Consider the following 17335-nt stretch of genomic DNA (forward strand, 5'->3'; position numbering starts at 1 on the left):
ATATAAAAGTAAACAAATATCACAACTAAACCCATTTTATTCTGTTTTTGCAATTCAAGAAGAATGAAAAAGTTAAAAACAGGCTATTTAGTGCTATTTGGTTAAACAAAAAAGCAAACATAGGGCTATACTGCCCTCTTGTGTCCAAAAGGACATCAAAATAATATATAAAACTTTTTACCAGCTAGGCCAATAATGTATTTAAATATACATTTATTAGGTATGTGTCTGAGGATATTTTCCCACCGATTAATCGACGTGTGACACCGCTGGGGGCTTTTGAATTGCCAACTTAAAAACGAAAGTAAAATATGTTAGTCCGCACTGACATTGATAGTGGTTGAGCGAGCGTTTCAAATGAATTCCTATAGAAGTAGGAATTAACTGAAAAACGTTCACTCTGTTCTGCTCGTTCCTCACCGTGGATGTGCACCGTTTTAAATAGCTAATATGAGCATTTTAGTTTAATTTTAAAATTAGCACCTTTTGGGGGGAGGATTGCTTGAAATTATTTTACAAAAGCACAATGTTGTGTTTTATTGCAACTGTACACAAATATAAGTTAACACTTTGCAGTTTGAATGTCGTCCTGTATAATGACGGAGTATGTTTTTTTTTTTCAATCGCACCCACGCCACACACACACACACACGGTTTACTATCTTTGTTGGGACTCTCCATAGACTTAATGGTTTTATACTGTACAAACTGTATATTCTATCTCCTCACACTAACCCTAGCCCTAAACCTACCTATCCCAGAAAACTTTCTGCATTTTTACATTTCCAAAAAAACTCATTCTGTATGATTTATAAGCTTGTTTACCCATGGGGACCTCTATTTAGGTCCCCACTGTGACACGAGTCCCCATGAGTCGGTGTGCATTCAGGTTGAAGTCCCCACCGGGATAGAAAAACATGAACACACACACACACACACACACACACACACACACACACACACACACACACACACACACACACACACACACACACACATTACAGCATTGTAATCTTGACATCGCAGCCTGTTCATTATAGCCTTCATAAAATATAATAATAAAATAGTCAACCTAACATATAAAAATTACACTGCTCTAAATAGTCAGTAGTACAATTCATACATTCACAGTAAGCACCGCTCCACTGTGATGTTTCCAAGCACATTTTTGCGCTTGTGAAGAGGATGATTTTTTCCATCGATATTGGAACATGAGTGAAGAACAAAGCCTATAATAAAGAATAGTTTAGCATCCAAATACATCGCAAATGTTGAAACAAGAGGGTTACGTGAGCCCAACACTGCTTTCTTTCATTTTTATTTTTACATTAAATTTAAAGGATTTGTTGTGGAATATTTTGAGTGTATCATAAAATCAGAATAAGGTAAGTCAAGTAATATTTTTGGTCTTTTATATATATATATATAAATATAGCTGCGAGCAGTGATGAAGGGCCAAAGCCGGCGGTACCGCCACCCCGGTGCCTTTAGGTAACTAAAGGCACCGGGGTTGCGGTGCCACCGGCTTGGGCCCGTAATCGCTGCTCGCAGCTATATTTATTATTATTCTTCTTCTTCTTCTCCGCATTTAATTGCATTTTTGAGGGCCTAAACATGCTCGAAAACTCACGAAACTTTGCACACGCGTCAGAACTGGCGAAAATTTACATCTGATATAGGTTTCAGAATTGGACGGGGCAAAATGGCTCGATAGCGCCACCTATAAAAGTTCAACGGAGTGCGCCTCCCGCAACATTCCACGTACGTGCACGAAATTCGGTACATACATGTAATGACCTAATACCTACAAAAAAGTCTCTTGGAGCATAGCCCTAAACACAACAGGAAGTCAGCCATTTTGAACTTCCTCTCAGATTTTTGTGCAGTTTTTGCCATTTTCAGGCCTCGTACTTTAACGAACTCCTCCTACAGTTTTAATCTGATCATCTTCAAATTTGGTGAGTGTAATCTTAAGGCCTTTGCGACGTTAAATTGCGAAGATCTTGAGTTTTCGTCAAAGGGCGGGTCCTCGGCGGCCTGACAAATTTCGATGTTTCGCCATGAAACAGGAAGTTGCTGTAACTCAGGCATGGAATGTCCAATCTGCCCCAAACTTCACACTTTTGATAAGCGTTCTGTCCTGAACACATGACCATGCTCATATTCAGTTACAGTCATAGCGCCACCTGCTGGCAACAGGAAGTGACATGTTTAACACTGATATGGACTCCTAATAACATATAAAAAAGTGCCAGCAAGTGCTAAACATGCTAACAACATAATAGAAGCATGCTAAAACATGCTAGCAAACTCTTAGCTAAGTGCTAAAGCATGCTATTATTGCAATTAAATAGGAATTTGCTGTAACTCAGGCATGGAATGTCCAATCTGCCCCAAACTTCACACTTTTGATAAGCGTTCTGTCCTGAACACATCTACATGAGAAAATTCAGTTATAGTAATAGCGCCACCTACTGGTAACAGGAAGTGACATGTTTAACACTCTTGTGGTCTCCTAATAACATATAAAAAAGAGCCAACAAGTGCTAAACAGGTTAGCAACATACTAGAAACATGCTAGCAAACACTTAGCTAAGTGCTAAAGCATGCTATTACTGCAATTAAATAGGAATTTGCTGTAACTCAGGCATGTAATGTCCAATCTGCCCCAAACTTCACACATTTGATAAGAATCATGGCCTGAACACATGTCTATGCTCAAATTCAGTTATAGTAATAGCACCACCTACTGGCAACAGGAAGTGACATGTTTAACACTTTGATGCCGTTCTAGCAACATGTTAAAAATGCCATTGAGTTCTATACATGCTAGAAACATGTTAAAACATGCTAGCAGTACTTAGCTAAGTGCTAAACCATGCTAATTCAATGAAACAGGACTTTGTTGTTACTCAAGAAGGCAATGTACAATCTACCCCAAACTTCACACGTTTGATAAGAGTTATCTCTTGAACACATGTCCATGCTCATATTTAGTTATAGTCATAGCGCCACCTGCTGGCAACAGGAAGTGACGTTTAACACTGTTCTTGACTCCTAATAACATATAAAAAAATGCAAGTAGGTGCTAAACATCCTACCAACATACTAGAGACTTGCTAAAACATACTAGCAAACACTTAGCTAAGTGCTAAAGAATGATATTACTGCAATTAAATATGAATTTGCTGTAACTCAGGCAAGGAATGTCCAATCTGCCCCAAACTTCACACTTTTGATAAGCGTTCTGTCCTGAACACATGATCATGCTTACAGTCATAGCGCCACCTGCTGGCAGCAGGAAGTGACATGTTTAACACTGTTATGGACTCCTAATAACATATAAAAAAGTGCCAGCAAGTGCTAAACATGCTAACAACATACTAGAAACATGCTAAAACATGCTAGCAAACTCTTAGCTAAGTGCTAAAGCATGCTATTATTGCAATTAAATAGGAATTTGCTGTAATTCAGGCATGGAATGTCCAATCTGCCCCAAACTTCACACATTTGATAAGAATCATGGCCTGAACACATGTCTATGCTCAAATTCAGTTATAGTAATAGCGCCACCTACTGGCAACAGGAAGTGACATGTTTAACACTTTTATGCCGTTCTAGCAACATGTTAAAAATGCCATTGAGTTCTAAACATGCTAGAAACATGTTAAAACATGCTAACAATGCTTAGCTAAGTGCTAAAGAATGTTAATTCAATGAAACATGACTTTGTTGTTACTCAAGAAGGCAATGTCCAATTTGCACCAAACTTCACACGTTTGATAAGAGTTCTGTCCTGAACACACATCCATGCTCATATTCAGTTATAGCCATAACGCCACCTACTGGCAACAGAAACTGACATGGTTAACACCGTAATGCAGTACTAACCACATAATTATTGTGTACTAAGCATGCTAGAAACAGACTAAACATGCTAGCAACACTTAGCTGAGTCATGAAGCATGCTATTATCACCATTATACAAAACATTTTGTAACTGACTTTGACATACTCTTACTATATATACCTCCTTAAATGTACATTTCCCAACCATGCTCTGCCTTCCTAAAGCCACCGAGTGTTGATGGCACGGGTGCGAGGGCCCTTTCATCGCTGCTTGCAGCTTTAATTATTATTATTATTATTATTATTCTTCTTCTCCGCATTTAATTGCATTTTTGAGGGCCTAAACATGCTCGAAAACTCACGAAACTTTGCACACGCGTCAGAACTGGCGAAAATTTACATCTGATATAGGTTTCAGAATTGGACGGGGCAAAATGGCTCGATAGCGCCACCTATAAAAGTTCAACGGAGTGCGCCTCCCGCAACGTTCCACGTACGTGCACGAAATTCGGTACATACATGTAATGACCTAATACCTACAAAAAAGTCTCTTGGAGCATAGCCCTAAACACAACAGGAAGTCAGCCATTTTGAACTTCCTCTCAGATTTTTGTGCAGTTTTTGCCATTTTCAGGCCTCGTACTTTAACGAACTCCTCCTACAGTTTTAATCTGATCATCTTCAAATTTGGTGAGTGTAATCTTAAGGCCTTTGCGACGTTAAATTGCGAAGATCTTGAGTTTTCGTCAAAGGGCGGGTCCTCGGCGGCCTGACAAATTTCGATGTTTCGCCATGAAACAGGAAGTTGCTGTAACTCAGGCATGGAATGTCCAATCTGCCCCAAACTTCACACTTTTGATAAGCGTTCTGTCCTGAACACATGACCATGCTCATATTCAGTTACAGTCATAGCGCCACCTGCTGGCAACAGGAAGTGACATGTTTAACACTGATATGGACTCCTAATAACATATAAAAAAGTGCCAGCAAGTGCTAAACATGCTAACAACATAATAGAAGCATGCTAAAACATGCTAGCAAACTCTTAGCTAAGTGCTAAAGCATGCTATTATTGCAATTAAATAGGAATTTGCTGTAACTCAGGCATGGAATGTCCAATCTGCCCCAAACTTCACACTTTTGATAAGCGTTCTGTCCTGAACACATCTACATGAGAAAATTCAGTTATAGTAATAGCGCCACCTACTGGTAACAGGAAGTGACATGTTTAACACTCTTGTGGTCTCCTAATAACATATAAAAAAGAGCCAACAAGTGCTAAACAGGTTAGCAACATACTAGAAACATGCTAGCAAACACTTAGCTAAGTGCTAAAGCATGCTATTACTGCAATTAAATAGGAATTTGCTGTAACTCAGGCATGTAATGTCCAATCTGCCCCAAACTTCACACATTTGATAAGAATCATGGCCTGAACACATGTCTATGCTCAAATTCAGTTATAGTAATAGCACCACCTACTGGCAACAGGAAGTGACATGTTTAACACTTTGATGCCGTTCTAGCAACATGTTAAAAATGCCATTGAGTTCTATACATGCTAGAAACATGTTAAAACATGCTAGCAGTACTTAGCTAAGTGCTAAACCATGCTAATTCAATGAAACAGGACTTTGTTGTTACTCAAGAAGGCAATGTACAATCTACCCCAAACTTCACACGTTTGATAAGAGTTATCTCTTGAACACATGTCCATGCTCATATTTAGTTATAGTCATAGCGCCACCTGCTGGCAACAGGAAGTGACGTTTAACACTGTTCTTGACTCCTAATAACATATAAAAAAATGCAAGTAGGTGCTAAACATCCTACCAACATACTAGAGACTTGCTAAAACATACTAGCAAACACTTAGCTAAGTGCTAAAGAATGATATTACTGCAATTAAATATGAATTTGCTGTAACTCAGGCAAGGAATGTCCAATCTGCCCCAAACTTCACACTTTTGATAAGCGTTCTGTCCTGAACACATGATCATGCTTACAGTCATAGCGCCACCTGCTGGCAGCAGGAAGTGACATGTTTAACACTGTTATGGACTCCTAATAACATATAAAAAAGTGCCAGCAAGTGCTAAACATGCTAACAACATACTAGAAACATGCTAAAACATGCTAGCAAACTCTTAGCTAAGTGCTAAAGCATGCTATTATTGCAATTAAATAGGAATTTGCTGTAATTCAGGCATGGAATGTCCAATCTGCCCCAAACTTCACACATTTGATAAGAATCATGGCCTGAACACATGTCTATGCTCAAATTCAGTTATAGTAATAGCGCCACCTACTGGCAACAGGAAGTGACATGTTTAACACTTTTATGCCGTTCTAGCAACATGTTAAAAATGCCATTGAGTTCTAAACATGCTAGAAACATGTTAAAACATGCTAACAATGCTTAGCTAAGTGCTAAAGAATGTTAATTCAATGAAACATGACTTTGTTGTTACTCAAGAAGGCAATGTCCAATTTGCACCAAACTTCACACGTTTGATAAGAGTTCTGTCCTGAACACACATCCATGCTCATATTCAGTTATAGCCATAACGCCACCTACTGGCAACAGAAACTGACATGGTTAACACCGTAATGCAGTACTAACCACATAATTATTGTGTACTAAGCATGCTAGAAACAGACTAAACATGCTAGCAACACTTAGCTGAGTCATGAAGCATGCTATTATCACCATTATACAAAACATTTTGTAACTGACTTTGACATACTCTTACTATATATACCTCCTTAAATGTACATTTCCCAACCATGCTCTGTCTTCCTAAAGCCACCGAGTGTTGATGGCACGGGTGCGAGGGCCCTTTCATCGCTGCTTGCAGCTTTAATTATTATTTTTTTTATTTATTTATTTTTTTTCTACTTCTCGGGCACTTTTGGGGCCCTTAACATGCTCAAAAACTCTTGAAATTTTGCACACACGTCAGAACCCGCGGCCATCAGGGCCGGACTGAAGCTGGTACCCGGGCGTGGCAAGGGGGCTCGACAGCGCCCCCTGCAATGGTGTCTGAAAACTTGGTCCATAAATCAAACACGCTTGCATGTAATAATATGAAACTCAGTACACATATAGATCTCATCGGGCCGAACAACTTTCGTGCTCTAAGTTTTACACCAGCCCAACAGGAAGTCGGATATTATACGTTGTTTGGAAAACGCATATAATGGAATGTGAAATACTCCTCCTAGGGAATTCATCCGATCACCACCAAACTCGGTGTGAATGAAGTCAAGACATTGAGGATGCTAAATTGCGAACGGATTTTTGATATCTCGAACGGTTTGGCCGTGGCGAGGAAACGAATTTATGGCGAATAATGGGACACAGGACGTGTGTTATAACTTCTGCATACATTAACTGATCTTGATGAAACTTCAGCAGTGTGTTCGTTGTAAGAGGCCGATCACATGGATGTGACTATTGTGAGTCAAAGTTATAGCGCCACCAACTGGCAACAGAAAATGTGTCACTTTCAAAATGGTTTGAAATCACCCTCTTATTTTTACCCGATTTGCTTAAAACTTTATGTGTATAATGTAGACACACGGCAGATGTAGACCTGTGAAAGGATTATTTATATCTTAGATACTGTTGCCGTGGCAACGCATCAAACTTTAATATTCTTTTCGGATGCTTTTGAGACTCTTAACATACTTGAAATTGGATGAAACTCGACAGACACATCACATTTATTATCCAGTAGACATGTGCAAAGTTTCAGAAACGGGCGTGGTGAGGGGCTCAGTAGCGCCACCTTTAGTCAAAAATGGGGGCTTAGTTTTAAGAAGAGTCACAAAAATCGTTATGTATATTGTTCTCATCAAGCCGGACAACTTTCTAATTTATAGTCATAAGCTGTGACCAACAGGAAGTGAGATATTTTGGTTTGAATGTGATTTTTGGGAGAATTCTCTCCCTCTCTCTCTCTGCCTCTGCGTCTCTGTGTGTGTGAGGGGTGGGGGGATTTGTCTTTTGAGTGAGATTTGTTTAAAATTCCTGTTTTTCAAGGTTTCAGGGGCTTTTGGGGCCTTTAACGTGCTCAAAAACTCTTGAAACTTTGCACACAGGTCAGAACCCGCGGCCATCAGGGCCGGGCTGAAGCTGGTACCCGGGCGTGGCAGGGGGGCTCAACAGCGCCCCCTGGAACGGGATCCGAACACTTGTCCATAAATCAAACACACTTGCATGTAATGATATGAAACTCGGTACACATATAGATCTCATCGGGCCGAACAACTTTCGTGCTCTAAATTTTACGCCAGCCCAACAGGAAGTCGGCAATTATGGGTTGTTTGGAGAACGCTTGCTGTGGAATTTGAAACACTTCTCCTAGAGAATTAATTAAATCGCCACCAAACTCGGTGTGCATGAAGTCAAGACATTGAGGATGCTAAATTGCAGACGGATTTTTGATATCTCAAATGGTTTGGCCGTGGCGAGGACACGAATTTATGGCGAGAAAAGAGAAACACGAAGTGTTATAACTTCTGCACACATTAACTGATCTTGATGAAACTTCAGCAATGTGTTCGTGGTAAGAGGCCGATAAGATGGATGTGACTATTGTGGGTCAAAGTTATAGCGCCACCAACTGGCAGCAGGAAGTGTGTCACTTTCAAAATGTTTTTGACAAAAGTGGGGGGGTTAGTTTTACCCACAATTACAAAAATCAGTACGTATATTGGTCTCATCGAGCCGGACAACTTTCTAATTTACAGGCATTAGCTGCAACCAACAGGAAGTCAGATATTTTGGTCTGAATATGGATTTTTTGTTAAATCAGCCTCTGAGTTTTTAGTTACTCCTCCTAAAAGGTTTATTTTATTCCCACCAAACTTTTTCAACATGATAAAAATATATTAATGATGCTAAATTGTAAACAGATATTGAATATCTCAAACGGTTTTGCTATGGCGAGGGATTAAATTAATGTCAAAAAGGAAGCAGGAAACATCTCATAACTTCTAAAAATGTAATTATACACCATTTATTTTTATATAAAATTATACAAATATTAGAACTAAACCTATTTTATTCTGTTTTTGCAATTCAAGAAGTATGAAAAAGTTAAAAACAGGCTATTAGTGCTATTTGGTTCAACAAAAAAGCAAACATAGGGCTATACTGCCCTCTTGTGTCCAAAAGGATATCAAAATAGTATATAAAACGTTTTACTAGGTAGGCCTATTGTATTTAAATATAAATTTATTAGGTATATGACTGTAAGGATATTTTCCCATCGGTTAATCGACGTGTGACACGAGCGGGTGCTTTTAAATCGCTAATATAAAAGTGAAAGTAAAAAACGGACGTCCGCACGGACATTGATAATGGTGCACGTTGGAAAAAATGATACTTTTAAACATAACACTAAACCGCTATTAGGTGTCGCCAGGCGACCATCTTAATGAGCGAGTCATTGATTCATTCGTTCAAACGATTCGTTCCAATGACTGAGTCATTCATGATTGAGACAGATGTTTATGGATTGACCATTGAATCTTTAAGTCAACCGATTCGTTTCAAAAAGCTGAATCATTCAGTAATGAGAAAACAAGTTGCTGTGAGATGCGCAGTGGTTCTGCTGTGATCTTTGTTTAACTATTTTTGCTGCTGAAACAGAAAAAAAACAGTCAATATTGCATCTAAAATGTAAGTGACTTAATTGTAACTGTTTATTAACCTGTTGTATGAAATCAATGTCACAGTTTCAATCGTGATTGTATTCAGGAAATAGTTGCCTACTCGTCAAGTGAGGTTGCTTAACTCTATCATATGTTATAAAATATATAAAAACTCCATATTTGTAATTTTTATAGTCAGTATGTTGTTAACTGGTTTGCTTTTTTGTGTGCTGCGCTCATTTGTTTACAATTCTCCTGGAGAAGCAGCATGAGCCTCAGCAGTGCAACCTTGTTACCATTGATCAGTAATACATTCATATTTAACTGCTGATTGCAACTTAAAATGAATGTAATGAAATTAGAATAATCTCTCGTTTTAGTGACTCCCAAGTTATTTTTTTGTTATTGACGTTCTAATCAGGCTATACTCTGGTCGGGCAAGTAAAATTTTCTTTCAGGTAGGCCTATTGTATTTATATATAAATATATTAGGGATGTGACTGTGATAAAATTTTCCCACCGGTTAATCGACGTGTGACACCGCTGAGGGCTTTTAAATCGCTAACTATAGTATACTATATACTAGTAAAATACAGACGTCCGCACAGACATTGATAATGGTGCGGAGTAGAGCGAGCATTTTCAATGTATTCCTATGGATGTAGGAATTAACTAAAACATTTTATTTATGTTTTTGTGTCCACTGTTCAACCGCAACCGCGTCACACACACACACACACATTCCAGAATTGCAATCTTGACATCGCAGCCTGTTCATTATAGCCCTAATACAATATAATAATAAAAATAGTCAACCTAACATAAACGAATTACACTGCTCTGTTTAAATAGTCAGTAGTACAATTTGTACCATTCACAGAAAGCAAAGCTCCACTGTGATGTTTCCAAGCACATTTTTGCGTGTGTGAAGAGGATGATTTTTTCCATCGATATTGGAACACGAGTGAAGTACAAAGCCTATAATAAAGAATAGTTTAGCATCCAAATACATCGCAAATATTGAAACATTTTGATTCTAATGAGAGGGTTACGTGAGACCAACACTGCTTACTTTCGTTTTTATTTTGACATTAAATTTAAAGGATTTGTTGTGGAATATTTTGAGTGTATCATAAAATCAGAATAAGGTAAGACAAGTAATATTTTCTGTCTTGTATATATATATATATACACGTGTATATATATATATACGTGTATATATATATATATATATGTATATATGTGTGTGTGTGTGTGTGTGTATATATATATATATATATATATATATATATATATATATATATATATATATATATATATATATATATATATATAAATATAAATATAGCTGCGAGCAGCGATGGAGGGCCAAAGCCGGCGGCACCGCCATCCCCGGTGCCTTTAGGTAACTAAAGGCTCCGGGGTTGCGGTGCCACCGGCTTGGGCCCGTAATCGCTGCTCGCAGCTATATTTATTATTATTCTTATTTTTCTGTCAACCTTTCGGGCACTTTTGGGGCCTTTAACGTGCTCGAAAACTCTTGAAATTTTGCACACAGGTCAGAACCTGCGGCCATCAGGGCCGGGCTGAAGCTGGTACCCGGGCGTGGCAGGAAGGCTCAACAGCGCCCCCTTGAACGGGGTCCGAAAACTTGGTCCATAAATCAGACATGCTTGGATATAATAATATGAAACTCAATACACATATAGATCTCATCGGGCCAAACAACTTTCGTACTTTTACTTTTTACGCCAGCCCAACAGGAAGTTGGCTATTATGGGTTGTTTGGAAACGCGTGCTGTGGAATTTAATGTACTCCTCCTAGGGAATTCATCCATTCGCCTCCAAACTCGGTCAGCATGAAGTCAAGACATTGAGGATGCTAAATTGCGTACGGATTTTTGATATCTCGAACGGTTTGGCCGTGGCGAGGACACGAATTTATGGCGAATAATGGAAACAGGAAGTGTGTTATAACTTCTGCATACATTAACTGATCTTGATTAAACTTAAGCTGTGTGTTCGTTCTAAGAGGCCGATCACATGGATGTGACTATTGTGAGTCAAAGTTATAGCGCCACCAACTGGCAGCAGGAAGTGTGTCCCTTTCAAAATGCTTTGAAATCACCCTCTTGTTTTTACTCGATTTGCTTCAAACTTTATATGTATAATGTAGACACACGGCAGATGTAGACCTGTGAAAGGATTTTTGATATCTTTAATACTGTTGCCATGGCAACGCTTCAAACTTTAATATTCTTTTTTGATGCTTTTGAGACTCTTAACATACTTGAAATTGGATGAAACTCGACAGACACATCACATTTATTAGCCCGTAGACATGTGCAAAGTTTCAGAAACGGGCGTGGTGAGGGGCTCAGTAGCGCCACCTTTAGTCATAAGTGGGGGGGTTAGTTTTATCAACAGCAACAAAACTTGGTATGTGTATTGTTCTCATCAAGACGGACAACTTTCTAATTTACATGATCTATCTCCGACCAACAGGAAGAGAGATATTTTGGTTTGAATGTGGATTTTCTGAAGAATTTTCTCTCCCTCTCTCTGTGTCTCTGTGTGTGTGAGGGGAGGGGGGATTTGACTATTGCTTTTATATTGTCAATCAAGGTTTCAGGGGCTTTTGGGGTCCTTAACGTGCTCAAAAACTCTTGAAACTTTGCACACAAGTCAGAACTCCCTGCCATCAGGGACGGGCTGAAGCTGGTACCCGGGCGTGGCAGGGGGGCTCAACAGCGCCCCCTTGAAAGGGGTCCCAAAACTTGGTCCATAGATCAAACATGCTTGCATGAATTAATATGAAACTCGGTACACATATAGATCTCATCGGGCCGAACAACTTTCCCCCAGTCAAGTTTTACGCCAGCCCAACAGGAAGTCGGCTATTATGGGTTGTTTGGAAAACGCTTGCTGTGGAATGTGAAGTACTCCTCCTAGAGAATTCATCCAATCCCCACCAAACTCGGTGTGCATGAAGTCAAGACATTGAGGATGCTAAATTGTGGACGGATTTTTGATATCTCGAACGGTTTGGCCGTGGCAAGGAAACTAATTTATGGCGAGAAAAGAGAAACACGAAATGGTATAACTTCTGCATACATTAACTGATCTTCATGAAACTTCACCAGTGTGTTCGTGGTAAGAGGCCGATCAGATGGATGTAACTATTGTGAGCCAAAGTTATAGCGCCACCAACTGGCAGCAGGAAGTGTGTCACTTTTAACATGCTTTTGACAAAAGTGGGGGGGTTGGTTTTACCAACAGTTACAAAAATCAGTATATATATTGGTCTCATCGAGTCAGACAACTTTCTAATTTACAGTCATTAGCTCCGAGCCAAAGGAAGTCAGATATTTTGGTCTGAATATGGATTTTTTGCAAAATCAGCCTCTGAGTTTTTAGTTACTCCTTTATTTTATTCCCACCAAACTTTTTCAACATGATACAAATATATGAATGATGCTAAATTGTAAACGGATATTGAATATCTCAAACGGTTTTGTTATGGCGAGGGATTAAATTAATGTCAAAAAGGAAGCAGGAAACGTCTCATATCTTCTGAAAAAAAGTAATTATACACCATTTATTTTTATATAAAATTATACAAATATTAGAACTAAACCCATTTTATTCTTTTTTTTGGAATTCAAGGAGTATGAAAAAGTTAAAAACAGGCTATTTAGAGCTATTTGGTTAAACAAAAAAAGCAAACATAGGGCTATACTGCCCTCTTGTGTCCAAAAGGATATCAAAATAGTATATACAACTTTTTACCAGGTAGGCCTATCTTGCAGTTAAATATAAATTTGTTAGGTATATGACTGTGAGGATATTTTCCCACCGGTTAATCGACGTGTGACACGAGCGGTTGCTTTTAAATCACTAATATAAAAGTGAAAGTAATATACGGACGTCCGCACGGACATTGATAATGGTCAAAGTCCTTTTAGGCAAGTCGTGCCACTCGGCCGCCATCTTGGCAACGCCTCCGGGCAGCTATTTCGGACTAACAAGACCAGGCTCCTATCTAAATGAATGGGCAGAGAGTCAGAACTGCACTTTCACTGGTCACCGGGACATAAAAACTGCATGTATAGAAACAGCAGTAAAATATGATAAAAATCGCTGAAAAAGTTTGTTGACTTAGCCCAAAAATAAGGTTTAAAACGCCTTTTCCCCCACAGGTTATACTTTTACTACGCATGCGCAAGGGTTCACGTTCACAACACCAACTTCATTTACGTCTCTATCCAGAATGCCGGTGTTGTGCCAAGCACTTAAACAATTATATGTATTTAAATGTCTAAAACCTAAAATAAACATTATGTGGTTAAAACACTGAACAGTTGTGATATAGCCTATGACAAGCGCTGAGCGCGTCCGTCTTTGGCTCAGCGCCAGCCACAGCGCGAAAGCACAGGTTGAATATGGCAGTTATGTCACGTCACTGTACATTCGCTCCTTAGTGGTCAGTTGCTGACTGTTAAAAGCAGATGATTGGCTTTCCAGCGGGAGGGGCGGGACATGTGCATACAACCGCCATCTTTGTCGTTACGGGTTTTCCTTATATAGTTGTATTGAGGATTGAGGAAGTGGCATGTCTCTTATATAAATTGTCTCTGTAATGGTGCACACACAAATCACACACAGAGAAGAAGGATACTTTTAAACATAACACTAAACCGCCATTAAGTGTCGCCAGGCGACCGTCTTAATGAGCGAGTCATTGATTCATTCGTTCAAACGATTCGTTTGAATGACTGAGTCATTCATGATTAAGACATATGTTTATGGATTGATCATTCAATCTTTGAGTCAACCGATTCGTTCAAAATGCTGAATCATTCACAAATGAGAAAACACGTTGCTGAGAGATGCGCGTGATGGTTCTGCTGTGATCTTTTTGTTTAACTATTTTCGCTGCTGAAACAGAACAAATACAGTCAATATTGGATCTAAAATGTAAGAGACTTGATTGTAACTGTTTTTTAACCTGTTGTATGAAATCAATGTCATAGTTTCAATCGTGATTGTATTCAGGAAACAGCCTTAATTCTCGTCAAGTGAGGTTGCTTAACTGTTATAAAATATATCAAAACTCCATATTTAAAAATGTTATAGTCAGTAAGTTGTTAACTGAGTTTGTTCTTTGTGTGCTGATCTCATTTGTTTACATTTCTCCTGGAGAAGCTGCATGAGCCTCAGCAGCGCAACCTTGTTACCATTGATCAACTGATTACTGGTAATACATTTATTAACAACTGTTGATTGCAACTTAAAATGAACGTAATAAAATTAGAATAATCTCTCGTTTTAGTGATTCCCAAGTTATTTTTTTGTCATTGACGTTCTAATCAGGCTACTCTGGTCGGGCAAGTAAAATTCTCTTTCAGGTTGGCCTATTGTATTTATATATAAATATTAGGGATGTGACTGTGGGAAAATTTTCCCACCGGTTAATCGATGTGTGACACCGCTGGGGGCTTTTGAATCGGTAACTTAAAAACGAAAGTAAAATATGTTCGTCCGCACGGACATTGATAATGGTGCAGAGCGAGCGCATTGCAATCTTGATATCGCAGTCTGTTCATTATAGCCTTAATAAAATATAATAATAAAATAGTCAACCTAACATATAAAAAATACACTGCTCTTTATAGTATGAATTGTACTGACTATTTAAACACAGTAATCACCGCTAAACTGTGATGTTTCCAAGCACATATTTGCGCATGTGAAGAGGATAATTTTTCCCTTCAATACTGGAACGTGAGTGAAGGACAAAGCCTATAATAAACAAATGTTTAACATCCAAAAAATGTAATATATATATATATATATATATATATATATATATATATATATATATATATATAACAACAACAAACTATATATATATATATATATATATATATATATATATATATATATAAACACACTTAAAAAAAATATATATATATACAGCGATGGAGGGCCCAAGCCGGTGACACCGCCACCTCGGTGCCTTAAGGCACCAGGGTGGCGGTGCCACCGGCTTGGGCCCGCAATCGCTGCTCGCAGCTATATTTATTATTATTATTATTATTTTTCTGTCAACCTTTCGGGCACTTTTGAGACCCTTAACGTGCTCGAAAACTCTTGAAACTTTGCACACGGGTCAGAACTCGTGGCCATCAGGGCTGGGCTGAAGCTGGTACCCGGGCGTGGCAGGGTGGCTCGACAGCGCCCCCTTGAACGGGGTCCGAAAACTTGGTCCATAAATCAGACACGCTTGCATGTAATAATATGAAACTCGGTACACATATAGATCTCATCGGGTCGAACAACTTTCGTACTTTTACTTTTTACGCCAGCCCAACAGGAAGTCGGCTATTATGGGTTGTTTTGAAACGCATGCTGTGGAATTTAATGTACTCCTCCTAGAGAATTCATCCAATCGCCTCCAAACTCGGTCAGCATGAAGTCAAAACATTGAGGATGCTAAATTGCGGACGGATTTTTGATATCTCGAACGGTTTGGCCGTGGCAAGGAAACGAATGTATGGCGAATAAGGGACACAGGAAGTGTGTTATAACTTCAGCATACATTATCTGATCTTGATGAAACTTCAGCAGTGTGTTCGTTTTCAGAGGCCGAACACAAGGATGTGATTATTGTGAGTCAAAGTTATAGCGCCACCAACTGGCAGCAGGAAGTGTGTCACTTTCAAAATGCTTTGAAATCACTCTCTTATTTTTACCTGATTTGCTTCAAACTTTATGTGTATGATGTAGACACACGGCAGATGTAGACCTGTGAAAGGATTATTGATATCTTAGATACTGTTGCCATGGCAACGCATCAAACTTTAATATTCTTTTTTGATGCTTTTGAGACTCTTAACATACTTGAAATTGCATGAAACTCGACAGACACATCACACTTATTATCCAGTAGACATGGGCAAAGTTTCAGAAACGGGCGTGGTGAGGGGCTCAGTAGCGCCACCTTTAGTCAAAAATGGGGGCTTAGTTTTACCTAGAATCACAAAACTTGGTATGTATATTGTTCTTATCGAGCCGGACAACTTTCTAATTTACACTTATTAGCTCAAAGCAACAGAAAGTCAGATATTTTGGTTTGAATGTGATTTTTTGGAGAAATTTCTCTCTCTCTCTGTCTCTGAGTGTGTGAGGGGTGGGGGTGATTTGTCAGTTGAGTGAGATTTACTTTTTCATTTGTTTTTCAAGGTTTCTGGGGCTTTTGGGTCCCTGAACGTGCTCGAAAACTCTTGAAACTTTGCACACAGGTCAGAACCCGCGGCCATCAGGGCGGGGCTGAATCTGGTAGCCGGGCGTGGCAGGGGGGCTCAACAGCGCCCCCTTGAACGGGGTTCTAAAACTTGGTCCATATATCAAACACGCTTGCATGAATTAATTTGAAACTCGGTACACATATAGATCTCATCGGGCCGAACAACTTTCGTGCTCTAAGTTTTACGCCAGCCCAACAGGAAGTCGGCTATTTAGGGTTGTTTGGAAACGCTTGCTGTGGAATTTAATGTACTCCTCCTAGGAAATACATCGATTCGCCTCCAAACTCGGTCAGCGTGAAGTCAAGACATTGATGATGCTAAATTGCGGACGGATTTTTGATATCTCGAACGGTTTGGCTGTGGCGAGGAAACGAATTAATGGCGAGAAAAGAGAAAAACGAAGTGTTATAACTAATGCATACATTAACTAATCTTGATGAAACTTCAGCAGTTTGTTCATGGTAAGAGGCCGATCAGATGGATGTAACTATTGTGTGTCAAAGTTATAGCGCCAC

The 17335-nt window shown here is 39.1% G+C and overlaps 1 protein-coding gene across 1 annotated transcript in view; it reads right to left on the minus strand.

Annotated features, from left to right (window-relative positions):
• rev3l (REV3 like, DNA directed polymerase zeta catalytic subunit) overlaps positions 1 to 17335 on the minus strand; it is a 351481-nt gene that overhangs the window by 90628 nt on the left and 243518 nt on the right. The gene's annotated exons all lie outside the window — the stretch shown is intronic.

The sequence above is a fragment of the Squalius cephalus genome, assembly GCF_949319135.1.
Source record: "Squalius cephalus genome assembly, chromosome: 12".
Taxonomy (NCBI): Eukaryota; Metazoa; Chordata; class Actinopteri; order Cypriniformes; family Leuciscidae; genus Squalius; species Squalius cephalus.